Source organism: Pinus tabuliformis, chromosome X (genome assembly GCF_031772625.1).
Source record: "Pinus tabuliformis cultivar Carrire ecotype Pingquan chromosome X, CPIR1, whole genome shotgun sequence".
NCBI lineage: Eukaryota > Viridiplantae > Streptophyta > Pinopsida > Pinales > Pinaceae > Pinus > Pinus tabuliformis.
The window spans coordinates 553,713,991-553,729,077 of NC_142308.1; the positions used below are offsets into that span (position 1 = coordinate 553,713,991).

The 15,087-nt window shown below is 36.7% G+C and overlaps 1 pseudogene across 1 annotated transcript; it reads right to left on the reverse strand.

The window, feature by feature from the left end:
- Positions 1-11,097: 11,097 nt before the first annotated feature.
- On the reverse strand, positions 11,098-14,205 carry LOC149141196 (pentatricopeptide repeat-containing protein At3g12770-like; annotated as a pseudogene). Its single transcript, XR_016265080.1, has 3 exons — positions 13,159-14,205; positions 12,603-13,109; positions 11,098-12,325 (listed from the first exon to the last, which is right to left on the reverse strand). The product of XR_016265080.1 is annotated as a pentatricopeptide repeat-containing protein At3g12770-like (transcript).
- Positions 14,206-15,087: the final 882 nt, after the last annotated feature.

Genomic DNA, 15,087 nt, shown 5'->3' on the forward strand with positions numbered 1-15,087 from the left:
ATTTATGTAATCAATTCAATTGTTCCTTAGGAAATTAATTTGATGTGGTAAATGAAGAAATTAAATTTTTAATATGACAAAGTAAATTAAAAAGATCAATAAATTGAAATTTTAATGGGCCATAGGCTACATTAAAATTTCTAATGTGAAAGGAAAAATCCTCTATTAATTTAATTCCTTAGTCACCATAATTTAAAAAAAATTAGATTTTTTTAAATGTTTTAGATTTTTTTTAAAATTAGAAGTTTTTTAGGCTTTTGATTTTTAAAATTTTTAATTTTTTAAACTTTTTAATGTTTTAGGTTTTAAAATTTTTGGATTTTTAAATTTTTTAGAATCTTTTTATGTTTTTTAAATGAAAATAATAAAAAAGAAATCAAAGTTAAATTCGAAAAATGATAAGTGAAAAAAAAACACAAATCAAATCAAACAGAAATAAAAATTTGAAAATTGAAAAAATGACCCAAGACAGAAGAAATCGAAATTTTAAACTAAAAAAATTTAAACAAACAAAATAAAATCAAACCTAAATCTAACTCATAATAATACAAATGAAAATTAAAATGAAAAGTCGAATATGCTAAACAACTAACTAAAACCTAAAAGCTAATATATAAAAAAATCGAAGTGTTTTTTGTTTATTGTGTGCAGGTGAATGGAAAGAGTAGTGACGGCGGCAGAAGACAACTCGACGAGATAAATCTGAAGGATGAAGGGTCAACAAAGGGACAGCAGAGCCACTCGATGGAGGAGTTGCGGTGATGAGACTATAGCGTGGGATGGAGGGCCGAGAGGGATGGATAGGGTGATAAACGCAGGTAAAGGACTGTAGGTCGACGAGAGAAAGAGATGGACAAATGGACAGTAAGAAAGGAGCAGTGGATAGGGATGGAATCACAGGGTTTGGAGCTTGGACGTGCAGATCTAAGTGCAAAACTAAGGGTGAGGTTTAACAGGGTTGGAATGCAACGATGATCGAAGGAATAGAGCAGTCGAGGGTTTGATGGTGACAAGAGGGTAGCAAGGGTAGGGACAGCACGAGGGAGCTGACAGATTAGAGGAGAATGCAGACAACAAAAAAAGGTTGTGGGTCTTAAAAAAAAATCATAATTTTTCTGCAGCAGAGAAATTGAAAACCCAAGTAGTAGACAGGTAGCCAAAGAACCAAAGAGAAATTTCCAGATTAAGATGTTATACCTCTACTTAAGATTTACCAGTGAAACCCTTAAAAATTTAAATTATTTCCAGAATTAAAAATTTAAAAACCATTTGACGGCAAAAATCTGGATAGAATCCCTGCAAAAATGATTTTAATGCCAGATCTTACCCTCCAGGGCCTAGATCTGGCTTCAAATCAAACTTCACCTTTATATCTACAACCTGTACCTAAAAACAAAAACACCAAGAACCTAGATATATAAAAAATAAATAAAACCTCGGAAACAACAAGTCAGAAAACCCAAAAGCTTTACACATCTATGCACAGGAATGGCAGATCTATTAGATCTGGGGAGTGTGAGTCCAACTCTAGTCTCAGATCTGATAATCTAAAGCTCTTAACAGTTAGATTCATCAATTTCGAACATAAAAAATTAAATTTTTAAATTTTAAAGAAGGTGCTTATCTCAAAACCCTTCATGCATCACCAATAAAAATCTTATGATAAACTTGGGATCAAATTAAGTTGAGCTCTTCATAAAAAATGGATCAGAAGTTGGCTGGTCCAATTGAAAACTTCCTCGAACGCTCGATGATCTAAAAATCAAGATTTTCTTGCAAAACTCAACCCAGCCATCAAAATAGAGTGACAAAATGATAATAAAATTCAAATAAATAAAAATACTTGCTATTACATTCAAAATTTAAATTATCACGTAAACCCCAGCGACTGAGCAAGATATCTTTACTCAAATCACTCTTTAGAAGCTATCATCAATGGCTAAAAAAAATTTACACATGAAAATGACACATCTTACAGTGTTTCCATGAAGAGTAACACCAGCGAAAATTAACCCCAAAGTCTTTTCTTATTATTCAGAAAAATATTACACGAGCTTTTCACTTAGCACAAAACTCAAAGGTCAAATGAATTGACTGACGAATGACTTCTTATTTAAGGATAAATCCTCCAATGGCTAGTTCGTGTGTTCCTCATCAAAGCAATCTCGACCATTGATAAAGATTAAAATTCATTTTAATCTCATCCGTTGAAATATTTAAATATTTGGGGAAATTCAAAATTTTCAATTAAATGCATTTTAATTAATTCAAAAATTAAAATTTTGAATTAATTTTCCCAAAATTTTGACTTTGAATTAGCCTAAAGGATCAAAGGTTTAAAATTTATCAAAATAATTAATTTACCTTAATCCTTGGACCTCTTAAAATTTAATTTTTAAGAACTGAAAATTTTTGCCTTTAGAGAATTTAAATTTACCTAGGACCTAGAATTAATTAAATTTATGGCTTAGGATTTTAATTATTTTTTAAGCCAGAAAAATTAATTAATTAATTTGAGGAGATTAATTATTTTTCCAACCCTCAAAACATTTTACATCATGATTTTCATATTTTTTACATTTCAAGGGGGAAAATTCATTTGTAAAAGACCCTCACAGGCTACCCATTTCTACGACACAAATATAATTCAACAGACCAAACAATTTGTAATAAAATAACATAACCAAATAGTTAGGATTATTCTCGAATCAATTTTACATAGAATCAATCTATAACACTAGGACTCGCCTAAGATCTCAGTGACAAAATACATTTCGGCTTTGAGGTAAGGCTAAAGAAAACTCTGTCGACCATCCGAGAATAGATCGGTGAGACAAAAAACCACCCGGAATGTAGATCGTCACCAGAAAACTAAGTTTACCTAGGCAATTACATACACAACACGGATCTGTTAAGATTATTTACATTATACACATGTAGAAAGGGTTTACATAACATCTTGGAAGTGAAACTAATGATAATAGTTGTACGGCACGAACACATTGTTCAGGCATTATCCCTTTTGCGAAAAAACAGGGTGTATTGCTATGGGTCATTGACATGTAGTGGTCAACACCACCTATTATGCATGCTTTAGCGAAACTCAGGCAATACTCGGTAGGAAGTAGGTCTATAGTCAAGGCAAACCACAACAGCTTACATCATTTCTTGGAGCAAAACAACCTGAATGAAAGACAGCATAAGTGGGTAAGTAACGTCTAAGCTTATAATTTTGACATTAAATATATAAAGGGTAAAAGGAATGTTGTGGCCAATGCACTTTCCAAGAAACTAACAACATGTTCTCTCATGGAGATCACAGAGGATTAGAAGGCTCACCTTTTGGTGGAGTACTCCAAAAACAAGTTTGTTTGTGCATTGATGGTCCGACACGTCCAAGATGACAAGCACAAGATGATCAATGACATTATTTTCTATAAATATATTATATGTTTGGTCCCCAAATCCACACTCAAGGAGTAGATCTTGAAGGCTACACATGCATACCATTAGCAGGACATCAAGGGTTCTTCAAAACATATAAATAGATCAAGGAAAGATTTTCATGGAAAGATCTCAAAGATGGCGTACTAAAATCCGTCAAAATATGCATGACATGTCAATAAAATAAGGTCAAATGCATAGACATCCCACAAATTTACTCCAACCCTTATCAATTCTGGAACAAAAATGGGAAAGCATCTCAATGGACTTCATCGCCAAACTATCCAAAGCACAAGGCAAGGATTGCATCTACACCGTGGTTGATAAGTTGACAAAATTTAGGCACTTATTTGCATTTCCAACTGATTATTTAGACAAACAGGGAGCAGAACTGTGTTTCAAGGAAATATTTTGACTCCATTGACTACCCAAAAATAGTCAATGATCAGGATGGAATATTCATTAGTGCATTTTGGTAAGAACTCTTCAAGATAGTGGGAATAGAATTGGCCCCTAAGACTAGCTACCACCCTCAAACAATTCGCTAGACATAGATTGTGAATCAATGGATTGAGGGGTACTTACATAACTACGTGACTAGTCAACAAAAGGCATGGATGAAGTAGTTGTACCTTGGAGAGCATTGTTACAACACCACTTATCATTTGTCTATTATGATGATGCCATTCAAAGCACTATGTGATCAAACAAAACGCAGCTTTGAGATAGGAATCCTCATTTTCTTGATATTACAGCGATATAGAGAATCGACACTCAAGAAAAGTGGTCCAGAAAAGTTGAAGTTGAGATTTTATGGACCTTACAAAGTTCTCCGATGGGTTGGCAAGGTGGCTTATGAGTTAGAGCTTCCAAGTGAAAGTGGAATTCACAATGTCTTCCATGTAACATGTCTCAAGAAGGTCATCAGGTAGCAAGTCACTACTTATATCGAGTTTCCCCTTTTGGATATAGAAGGATAACTGGAGTGAATTCTGAAAGCAATCATGGCAATAAGAGAAAAGAGACTAAGGGGCAGATTAATTTCAGATTAGATGGAAAAACCTTCTAGAAGAAGATGCAACATGGGAAGGAGAGTGAATTTTACAGCATCTGAATTTGCAATTGCTTAAGGGTAAGCAATTTCAGGAAGGGGGGACTATAATGTCTTCTTCCAATTAAATGGCCAAAGAAGGATAGAGTAGCCTATCCAACCCCATAGGCTATAGTCTTGATAAAAGTGGAAAACCCAATTCTTCAATGTTTGGGGCAACATTGGGAAAATTTTGGGTTGGTTGGTGGAAAAAAGCCCAAAATTGGGTGTTACATTGCAACCCCTCACATTTGAGAAACCCCATGGGAGAATATATAAATAGAGGAGAGCTAGAATCATTCTTGCATCCTCTATTTGGATCAAATATTTTTTTTTTTCTTGAATTGTGGCTTTGAGGGTTTTAAGACCCCTTTTCCTCTACTAATTTCGGTGGTGAAATATTCCACCCTAGTTAGTTATCTTTTTCCATTCATCTTTTGTTATAACTTGTCTGGTAAGTCATGGAATTTGGCCTCTATCTGGTTAAGGAAATTTGGTGGCATTTCCAGCCAAGGGTGTATTCGTTGTGGCACGGGTTGGAGTTTTTCTGCAGAAGTGGAGACAAGATTGGAAGATCACATTGTCTAGTAGCAGACATCTAGGATTTAGACCCCCTAGCGCTGCAGACTATCACAGGAGGACACCATTCTGAGGCAGTGAGGGCAAAGAGTTGAGGATAGGACTGTTACAGGAGTAGGATTTGGTATTCATCTCCTCCTAGGGCTACGAACTATTATAGAGGCATTTCTGAGCTCTAACAGAAGTGAACAAGCCTAATTGTGAGTTGTTTCCAAGACAAAATCCACATATCTAACCTGCGGGTACACCAAAAAGGTAGCCGAGCCTACTTTGATCACTCTCTCAGAAAAACAAAGTAAGATAGGATAGTCCAGGTTCTGTGCTGAAGAGTAGGAAATAATATATGTAGTAGAACTCAGTTAAATTAGTTCAAAAGTGAATCTGGTTTATTTACATTTACAAACAGTTATTGTATTGGTGAGGTATTGGCTGTGTACATTCCTAGTTTATTGGAGAGCTAGTCCTATCTAACCACCTGCTCAAACCATATCTCAGAAAATTTGTCCTTTTTTCTTTGATGACATCCTCATCTACAGTCGCACCTGGGCCGCACATCTTCAACATGTAGATCTGCTCTTGCAATTGCTCCGCAAGCATAAATTATTTGTCAAGATGTCCAAGTGTTCTTTTGGCATGGAAGAAGTTGAGTATTTGGGCCACATTGTGGGGCGTGAAGGTGTCAGGGTGGACCCCAAAAAGATCCAGGGAATGCAAGATTGACCTCAACCTAAGACCTTGAAGAGCGTGAGAGGATTTTTGGGTCTCACAAGCTACTATCACAAATTTGTCTACAATTATGGTCGCATTGCTAGGCCCCTCACTCAACTCCTCAAGAAAAATTCATTCCTCTGGAATGAGGAAGCACAACAGGCCTTTACAGCTCTCAAACATACCATGTGTTCCACTCCAGTCTTAGCACTACCCGACTTCACCAAATCTTTTATGATTGAATGTGATGCTTCGGGTACGGGTATTGGGGCGGTCTTAATGTAGGAAGGTCGACCCTTGGCCTTCAAGAGCCAACAACTAAGTGGGAAGAATCTGGGACAATCTACCTATGAGAAGGAGATGATGGCTATCTTACATTCAGTAGATACCTAGAGACCATACTTATTGGGGCGACATTTTCAAATCCGCACAGACCATTAAAGCCTTAAATATTTTTTGGAGCAATGCCTATCCTCACCACAACAAAATAAATGGCTCGCCAAAATGCTGGGAAATGATTATGAGATAATTTACAAGAAAGGGTGTGAAAATATTGTAGCAGATGCATTATCCGCCAATTTGAGGAGGAAAGTACCCTGCTCGTAATTTCCCTTCCTATTCCAGAATGGATTGAAGAGGCTCACAAGGAATGCTTTTCACATCCCTGGCTCTCCCAACTCATTACTCAATTGCAGGCGGATCCAAATTCCACAGCGGGCTACTCGTGGCAGGATGAGATTCTTCGCTACAAGGACAAAGTCCTAATATCACCAACATCCACCCTCAAAAACCACATTTTGGCAGAGTTGCACTCATCTCCCATTGTAGGACATTCAGACTTTCAGAAGACATATGCTCACACTCGAAAATCATTTTTTTGGACAGGCATGAAAAAGGGCATTCTTACTTTTGTAGCTGAATGTGACATTTGTCAGCGCCACAAAGGAGAAATAGTCAAATCCCTAGGCAAATTACAACCATAGCCCATCCCGGCATCAATCTGGACAGAGGTTTCTATGGATTTCATTACGGATCTTCCAAAGTTAGGAAACAAGTCAGTGATCGTGGTGGTTGTGGACAAACTTTCTAAGCATGCTCATTTTTGCGCCTTACCCCACCCTTTTACACTGACTTTGGTTGCTCAATCTTTCATGGATCAGATCTTAAAATTGCATGGCATGCCCACTTCCATTGTGTCTGATCATGACCCGGTATTCACCAGTAACTTTTGGCAGGAACTCTTCTGGCTACAAGGTACCCAACTACAACTCAGTACTTCCTATCATCCACAAACTGTAGGTCAAACTGAAGCAGTCAACAAATGTCTGGAAACCTACCTTAGGTGTTTCACTTCAGAAAAGCAACATCTCTGGGTATAGTGGTTACCTCTAGCTGAATGGTGGTATAACAACAACTATCATGCCACCACCAAAATGATTCCATATGAAGCAATTTATGGTCAACTCCCTCCTTCCCCTACTTCTTATATCAAGGGATGCTTGAAGGTACAAGAAATGGATCAACTCCTACAGAACCACACAACCATGGTGACCCATCTTAGAGAGAATCTTCATCAAGCTCAAAACCGCATGAAGCAACAGGTAGATCAACATTGCTCAGATGCCAATTTCAAGAAGGGGATCAGGTATTTTTGAGGCTGCAACCATATAAGCAAACATCACTCAAAGACAAGGGTTGTCAGAAACTATCTCCAAAATTCTACGGACTGTATCAAGTACTTCAGCGCATTGGAGAAGTTGCCTACAAGCTAGCTTTGCCACCCACTGCGAAAATCCATCTAGTTTTCCATGTCTCATGCCTCAAGAAAGTGATTGGGAACAATTGCAGAATTCAAACCAATCTACCTGAACTGGATGAAGAAGGGTCAATCTGGCTCCAACCTGAATAGGTTCTAGACACACGAGAACGACACCTGTGTGGCCGCATGATCAAGGAAGTCCTCGTCAAGTGGCAAGACACCTCTCTGGAAGATGCAACCTGGGAACCAACCATTATTGTTCAGCAGTTTCCGTAGCTTCAGCCTTGAGGACAAGGCTATTTGTATGGGGAAGGGCATGTTAGGGTCCCATCCTAACCCCCTTATTTATGTAATAGGATCAAGTCATAGTTATAGTTAAGTAAAGAGTCAATAAAGCCCATATTAATAATTGTAAGTGGTTAACCCGCATTTAATAAAGGGACTATAGTTAGTTGCAAATGGGCCTTGGTATTAGATAGATGGTATTAATAAGAACCATGGTATTTCCCCATTGTATTGCATGTTTGAATCCTATATAAAGGATAAAGACTCCCTCGAGGAGCATCATGCCTTATTCTATATTGAGCTTTGCTCTATTGGAGGTTGCCCCCTCGAAGAGACAAGTGAACATTGCTTTCTGAATAATAAAATACTTGTTGTTATTTCTCATTATTCTATGTTCTGGGTATATTTCTTCGTATATTTGGTATTCTAGTATCATCTTGCAGATTAAGAGCATAACAAGTGGTATTAGAGCACTTTCTTGGGAAAAAGTGGAGAATTTTTTTATTTTTTTTGGAGGAACTTTCTAGGGTGGTGAGTTTGCAGATCAGATCTGTACGTTTTGGGGAAAAATATGCAAAATATAATTGCATATCTGGATTCTTTGTGAAAAAATACCCAAGTTCAAAAAAAAAATTGGCCAGATCGGAGTCCGGATGAAGGAGATATTGATGATTTAAAAATCAGTTGGGTTGCATACTTTTTTTCGGGTCGGTGGGTTTGCGGCGTAGATCTAGACATCCTAGTGCAAAATCTGCAGAATCTAATTGCGGATTTGGATTCTTTGTGAAAAATATCCAATTTCAAAAAAAAAATCGACCGAATCAGAGTTTGGATGAAGGAGATATTGCTGATCTAAAAATTAGTGGTGTTGTAGACATTTTTCGGGGCAGTGAATTTGAAGATCAGATCTATATGATTTGGGGCAAAATATTAAGTATCTAATTACAGATCTAGATTATTTGTGAAAAAATACCCAATTTCAAAAAAAACATCAGTCAAATCAGAATCTCGATGAGGGAGATATCGCTGATTTAAAATCAGCTATTTTTCAGCAATTTTTTGTGACGGCAAGACAGTTGCAGCATGGATTGGCAATTCTAGTGCCTAGATCAGGATTTCTACCACATGAGATGATGCAGAATCATTGTTCCTTTTCCGAAAATAGGTCATAATAGGGGTTTTGAGCAATATTGATGGAATTGTGGCAATTTCAAATTTTCGCCAAGTAAGTGACCTTTTTTCAAAACCCTCTTCATGGCGGTTCTATGTTTTACAGGAAAAGATAATGGTCCTACTATTGAAGAGTACAAAAAACAGAAAAAGTCATTATTTGCAAAAGATTGGAAGGATTTAGTGTGGCTTGGTTTCAGAGATGAGGCTGCCAAATGGTGGTTCTCACTTAACAACAAGCAGTTGCCCAAACATTCAGATGCAGAATTTGAAAGAGTCATTTTAGACAAATGGTCTCGGGCTAGAAAAAAGGAGAATGAGACACATAAGGGGTTATTTTCTATGGGTGTCTCCTTATTGGAGGTTCATGGATTAATTCAGAAGGAGAAGATGATTGTGTCTATAAATCCTAGCTGCAAGCATAATTTTATCAATGTTAATTTGGCAAAAAAATTGCAAGTTCCAGCAAAACACATTGAAAACACATAGGTTGATGATGAGGATGTTCAAGTTTATAATGATTTGAAGTTTTCTATGGATAAGTATTTGTTGCATGGTGATTTTTATACTTCAGATATGGATAACATAGATGTTGTTTTAGGATATCCTTGGATGGAATCTGTCAGTACTATCAGTATTAATGTGCAGAAGAAATTCATGAAGCTCTGATACCACTTTTTATAGATCTGATCTGAAAATATAATACAATGCAAATAACCCAAGAATAACAAGATCTGAATATAGATAGAAATGATTCACTTTATTGATCAAATCCTTAAAGCAGGGCAACACCATACATTCACTCATTAAGGAAGGAGAACACTCCACAAGCCATATGCTTATTCATACATTATTCCTTGACATCTCTCAATGTGGAGTCTCTAGCTTCTATATAAGCCTCATACATACAATACCATGGGTCATTACCATGCTTCCCTCAATACCATCTATCTAATACCATGGGCCCATTACATTATTACTAACTACTTGTGGTCCCTTACATGATACGGGTTAACCACCTTATTTATTACTATGGCCCATCCCATTATTACATTATTCCCTTGGGTACCTCCCTTTGTACCCCATATTATTCCCCTAGGTATATTACATGATTGAATTATTCATGCACATCTCCTATTGATGTTGAATGACTTTCATATTAATGAAGGAATATGTGTTGTTGTATAAATGAATGAATTTGTGTTGTTATTTTGTTTGCAACCCTAGCTTGAATAAAAAAACCCTAGGATGAAAAATTACCCTAAGACATTACATATCATTGAAAACCATAGTGTCTCACAACTCTACTGTAAGTTTGTGCATCCTCAATAATTTGCATTGTAATTTCTCCATTTTATTAAGAGGAAAGGCATAGTCCTTCATTTTGCTAGAGTTTTTCCAAATACAGGTTTCTCTGGGGTAAAAGCTAGTGCTTAATGGTATTGTGATGTGTTGAATGCTTTTATTTCATTAATAGTGTGTTTAATTTGCACAAAATATAAGAAAACTGCACCCTCCAATTGAGTGTACCTATAGACTTACTGTATTGAAGTAATATTCTAGATCTATCATGACAAAATATTCAGTGAAACATCTATGGAAGCTTCTAGATCAGATGAGGTAATTGTAACCCATTCAAAGCTTCTCTATACGGCTTCAAGAAATCTCTAGAAAGAGGGAAATGTTAGCATTTGTTACTTTGGTTTTATCTGTGTAAATTTTTAAAGAACCTATAAATTTTGACATCTAATTTATGTGAACTACGAACTAAAAATAGGCTAATTAAAAGCATATCATAGGTTACATATTTAGCTTAACAAATATACATAAATCTCTTAAGACTCTTAATTCAAGTGATCATCTGCAATCAGCTTGGAATAGTAGCAAGCTTTAAGCACTCTGCTAGATTATAAACAAAGAATTTTTTTCGTTATTTCCAAACCACCCTACTGGATGTTCTAGAAGAATGTTGAGACATCAATATGAATGTGGCAAAATAACTTGAGCACTCCAATCATATAATGAAGTGATTCATCTAGCCTAGACCAAAATGCATGAGCTCTTGAGTAACCAAAATATCTACCTTTCGATTAACCGAAGACAGGTAATATGAATAATTTGATCGATATTCAAACTATGTTTCACTTATTCTCATTAGCCTCCTTTTTTCCACCTAAAAATACAATGTTCCTCAAGACAGAGATAAATGTTCCAGTCTTGTGCCGAAAACCCAAAGGAATAGCTACATGCTTAGAGCACGGAGTCCTTGACAAGCTCCTCACATTATGTGGAACAACATTTGTGCCAGGAAAAAATTTTGCTTCAGCCAGTTGCCCAGCAATGGTCGCTGGCCTTGCTTATATTTTCTGATTGAGATAGGAATCTGAGAAATTTCCCTTTTCTTTAATTGTCTGAAGTGACAGGTAACATGGAAAATCTGATTGGTATTCAAACCATGCTTCACTTACTCCAATTAGCCTATATTTCTCCACCTAAAAATACAACAGTGTTCTTCAAAATAGAGATGATGTTCCAGTCTTGTGTCAAAAACCCAAAGAAGTGGCTACTTGTTCAGAGCACAGTTTCCTTGAAAATCTCCTCCTATTAAAGCCAATCAACCCTTGTGCTAGGAAAATAATCTGCTTCCTCCAGTTGCCCAGCAATGGTTGCTCACCTTGCTTATATTTGCTGATTGAGAGAGGATTTTGAGAAATTTTCCTTTCCTTTAATTTTCTCGAGTGGCAATACTTATTGTTATTGTTCCTCCTGTCAATTTGAATCCACACCCAGCTAAAACAATTCATAATCAATGTATTCTTCTGCAATTAGTGAACTACAAAATACTTTCACTTTCACCTTCTGTTGCAAAGAAGGAATGAACCTTATTATTTACCTCAATCCAACTACATCCTGGAGTCTTCTTCAATCCCTTGACTTTCATAATATTTCTGAATTTTGCAACAGCATCCCACCTACTAGCCACAGCGTAAATGTTTGACAGCAGTACATAATGTGAAGAATTTTCTAGTACCAATTCCAAAATACAATTCATTGCATATTCTCCAAGCAAAGTATTGCCATGAATCTTACAGGAACCAAGCAAGATGCCCCACACAACAACATTAGGCTTAAAAGGCATCTTCTGAATAAAGTCATAAGCTTCCTGGAGCAGCCCAGAGTGCCCAAGAAGGTCAACCATACATGCATAGTGTTCCATACTCAGTGTGATGGAACAATCTTCAACCATATGAGGAAATCACTGCCAGCCATCATTCACCAAACCTGCATGACTGCACACAGACAAAAGAGAAATAAAGGTTACACGATCAAGCTTCATGTCTTCCTGGTCCATTTTCACAAAAAGTGCAAGAGCGTCCCTATGTCCATGCATTCCATACCCACCAATCATCGTGTTCCAGGAAACCACAGTTCTCTCATACATGTTGTCAAATAACTGGCATGAAAACTCTAAGGTCCCACACTTGGCATACATGTCAATTAAAGAATTGCATACAACAATGTCTAAATCAAAATTACTTCTATTTATGTAGCCATGCATTCGCTTACCTTGTTGCAGAGCTGATAAAAAGGCACACGCAGGTAGAGAATTCACAATGGTGATCAAATCAGGCTTTAAGTTTTGTAGTTGCATTTCATTGAAGAGTGTCAAGGCTTCATTGGCATGCCCATTCTGGGCATATCCAGCAATCATAGCATTCCATGATACCACATTTCTCTGAGACATTCTAGCAAACAATTGCCATGCACTGTCTACACTTCCACATTTTGCATACATATCTATGAGAACAGCACCCAACATAACATCCAACTCAAATCCATTTACAATTATGTAACCGTGAATCCACATACCTAGCTGCATAGATGATAAATTGGCACAGACTAGAACAATGCTCACCATCGTAACCAAATCAGGCTCCACACATTCCACTTGCATTTCGTTGAAGAGTCTCAGGGCTTCATTAGCGTATCCATTCTGCATATAACCAATGATCATGGCATTCCAGAATCCCACGTTCCCTTTACACATTTTGTCAAACAGCTAGCGTGAAAAACCTACACTCCCGCATTTGACACATTTTGTCAAACAGCTAGCGTGAAAAACCTACACTCCCGCATTTAGAATACAAATCTATGAGGGTAGTACTCACACAAAAATTGGACTCAAACCCACTTCTTATAACATAACCATGAATACATTTTCCTTGTTGAATATCTGATAAAGATGAGAAAGTAGGGAGAACACTCACCATGATAACCAAGCAGGCTCGAACCCTTGCATTCTCATTCCATTAAAAAGCTTCAAAGCTTCACCAGCATAACCCTTCTGAGAATAACCAACGATCATCACACTCCAAGAAACCAGGTTTCGTTCAGACATTTTGTCAAACACTTCACGTGCAAGCCCTAAAACTCCACACTTGGCATACATGGCTACAAGGGCAGTACTTACAACAATATCGGACTCCAACCCCAGTCTAACTATATCATCATGAACATCTATACCCTCCTTGAGAACTGGTATGTCGACACATGCCTTGGCTACAAAGTTGAAAATGAAACTATCAGGCTCGATGCCTTGCTCCTGCATTTGGCGATAGAGTGCAAGTTCTTGCTCGCAGAGTCCATTCCTAATACATCCGCTAATTATAGCGGTCCATAGGAGAATATTAGGTTTCATGGATTTATCAAACAGTAGGCTTGCATCGTCCATATTGCCATAGATGGTATACTTAGAGACGAGTTTAGGTAGTAAGTAGATATCTTGGTCTAGTCCCAATGTAAGCAGATGGGCATGGATTTGGCGGAGTTGTTTAACGTTGTTGCAGGCTTGAAACGGAGAAGTATAGGACAGAGGAAAATGGCTATTGGGTTCACCAGGAATAATGTTTGGTTGAGTTACATGATGAAAGTGAAATGCAGAAGTAATGTGTATATAACTGTTGTTTGTTAGTGACTTTGTTAGAACTGTCTTCAAGACGAACAAGATTCCAACCCTCCATATCAGAGTCCTGCACTGCAGCAATGCGGTATAGGTTAATGGAAGTGGGCGGTATAGGTTAATGGAAGTGAGCAAAGTCAGGATTCCAATCTCCCAGGTAAGATTCCGGGACTGCAGTACTGCGGTATAGATAAATGGAAGTGACCAAAATCACAACCCCAGTGGCATTCACGTATCGAAACAATGCACATATTTTCCCTGGGAGGGACTATCCCCCATTTGCATTGTCTCATTCATGCTTTCTTATATAATGTTGTGGGAGTTTTTTTAGTAACCTCCTTTTAACTCTGTATTTATCAAGTTGTAGGGATTAAATCTGTGGTTATGTAAAAAAAAAATTGAGTGTAAAACTTGAAAAAAGGTTCACAACTCAAAATATCAAAAGATTTGATCTCTCGGTATTTGACATTTGATAGATCTGGAGTTAACATGGATCTAATCTGGTTTAACATATAGGATCTATAGTTAAAACAATCTACTTGAGGCTGGTAAGGTTGTTAAAGTTGTTAAACTGTGTAACCCAATAAGCTCCTTTGTTACACTGCGAAACCCAATAAGAATATATACTTTTGTCTTTGCAAGAGATAAAAATATTAGCTATCCCTAGTTTAATTTTATTTTTAATATTATCATTCGATCACCTAAATAAAACTCAGTAACAATTGTATCTAAACTAAGTAGTTATACATATTCCATTGAATTTTCATGTGAATTAAAAATCAATGGTTGACATAATCTAAAGGAGCAACTCCAATACATTTTACTCTAGACAAAAAAAAAAAAATATAAACTATAGGACTACATGTACCAGATTTTTTTTTTTTCATGCTCACATTTATCTTCACACTTAGAGTAAAATTTTAAGCATATAAAATAAAATGAATAACATACAAGTTTTATTTAGAGGACATGAAAATTAAGTCTGCTTTTATTAAGAGTTTTTTTTGCCAAATCGGATATGAAAATTGCTCAAGGTATATTTGTGGTGGAAATTAGGATTTACTTTGATCTCTCTAAAAATTTTTGTTTCAA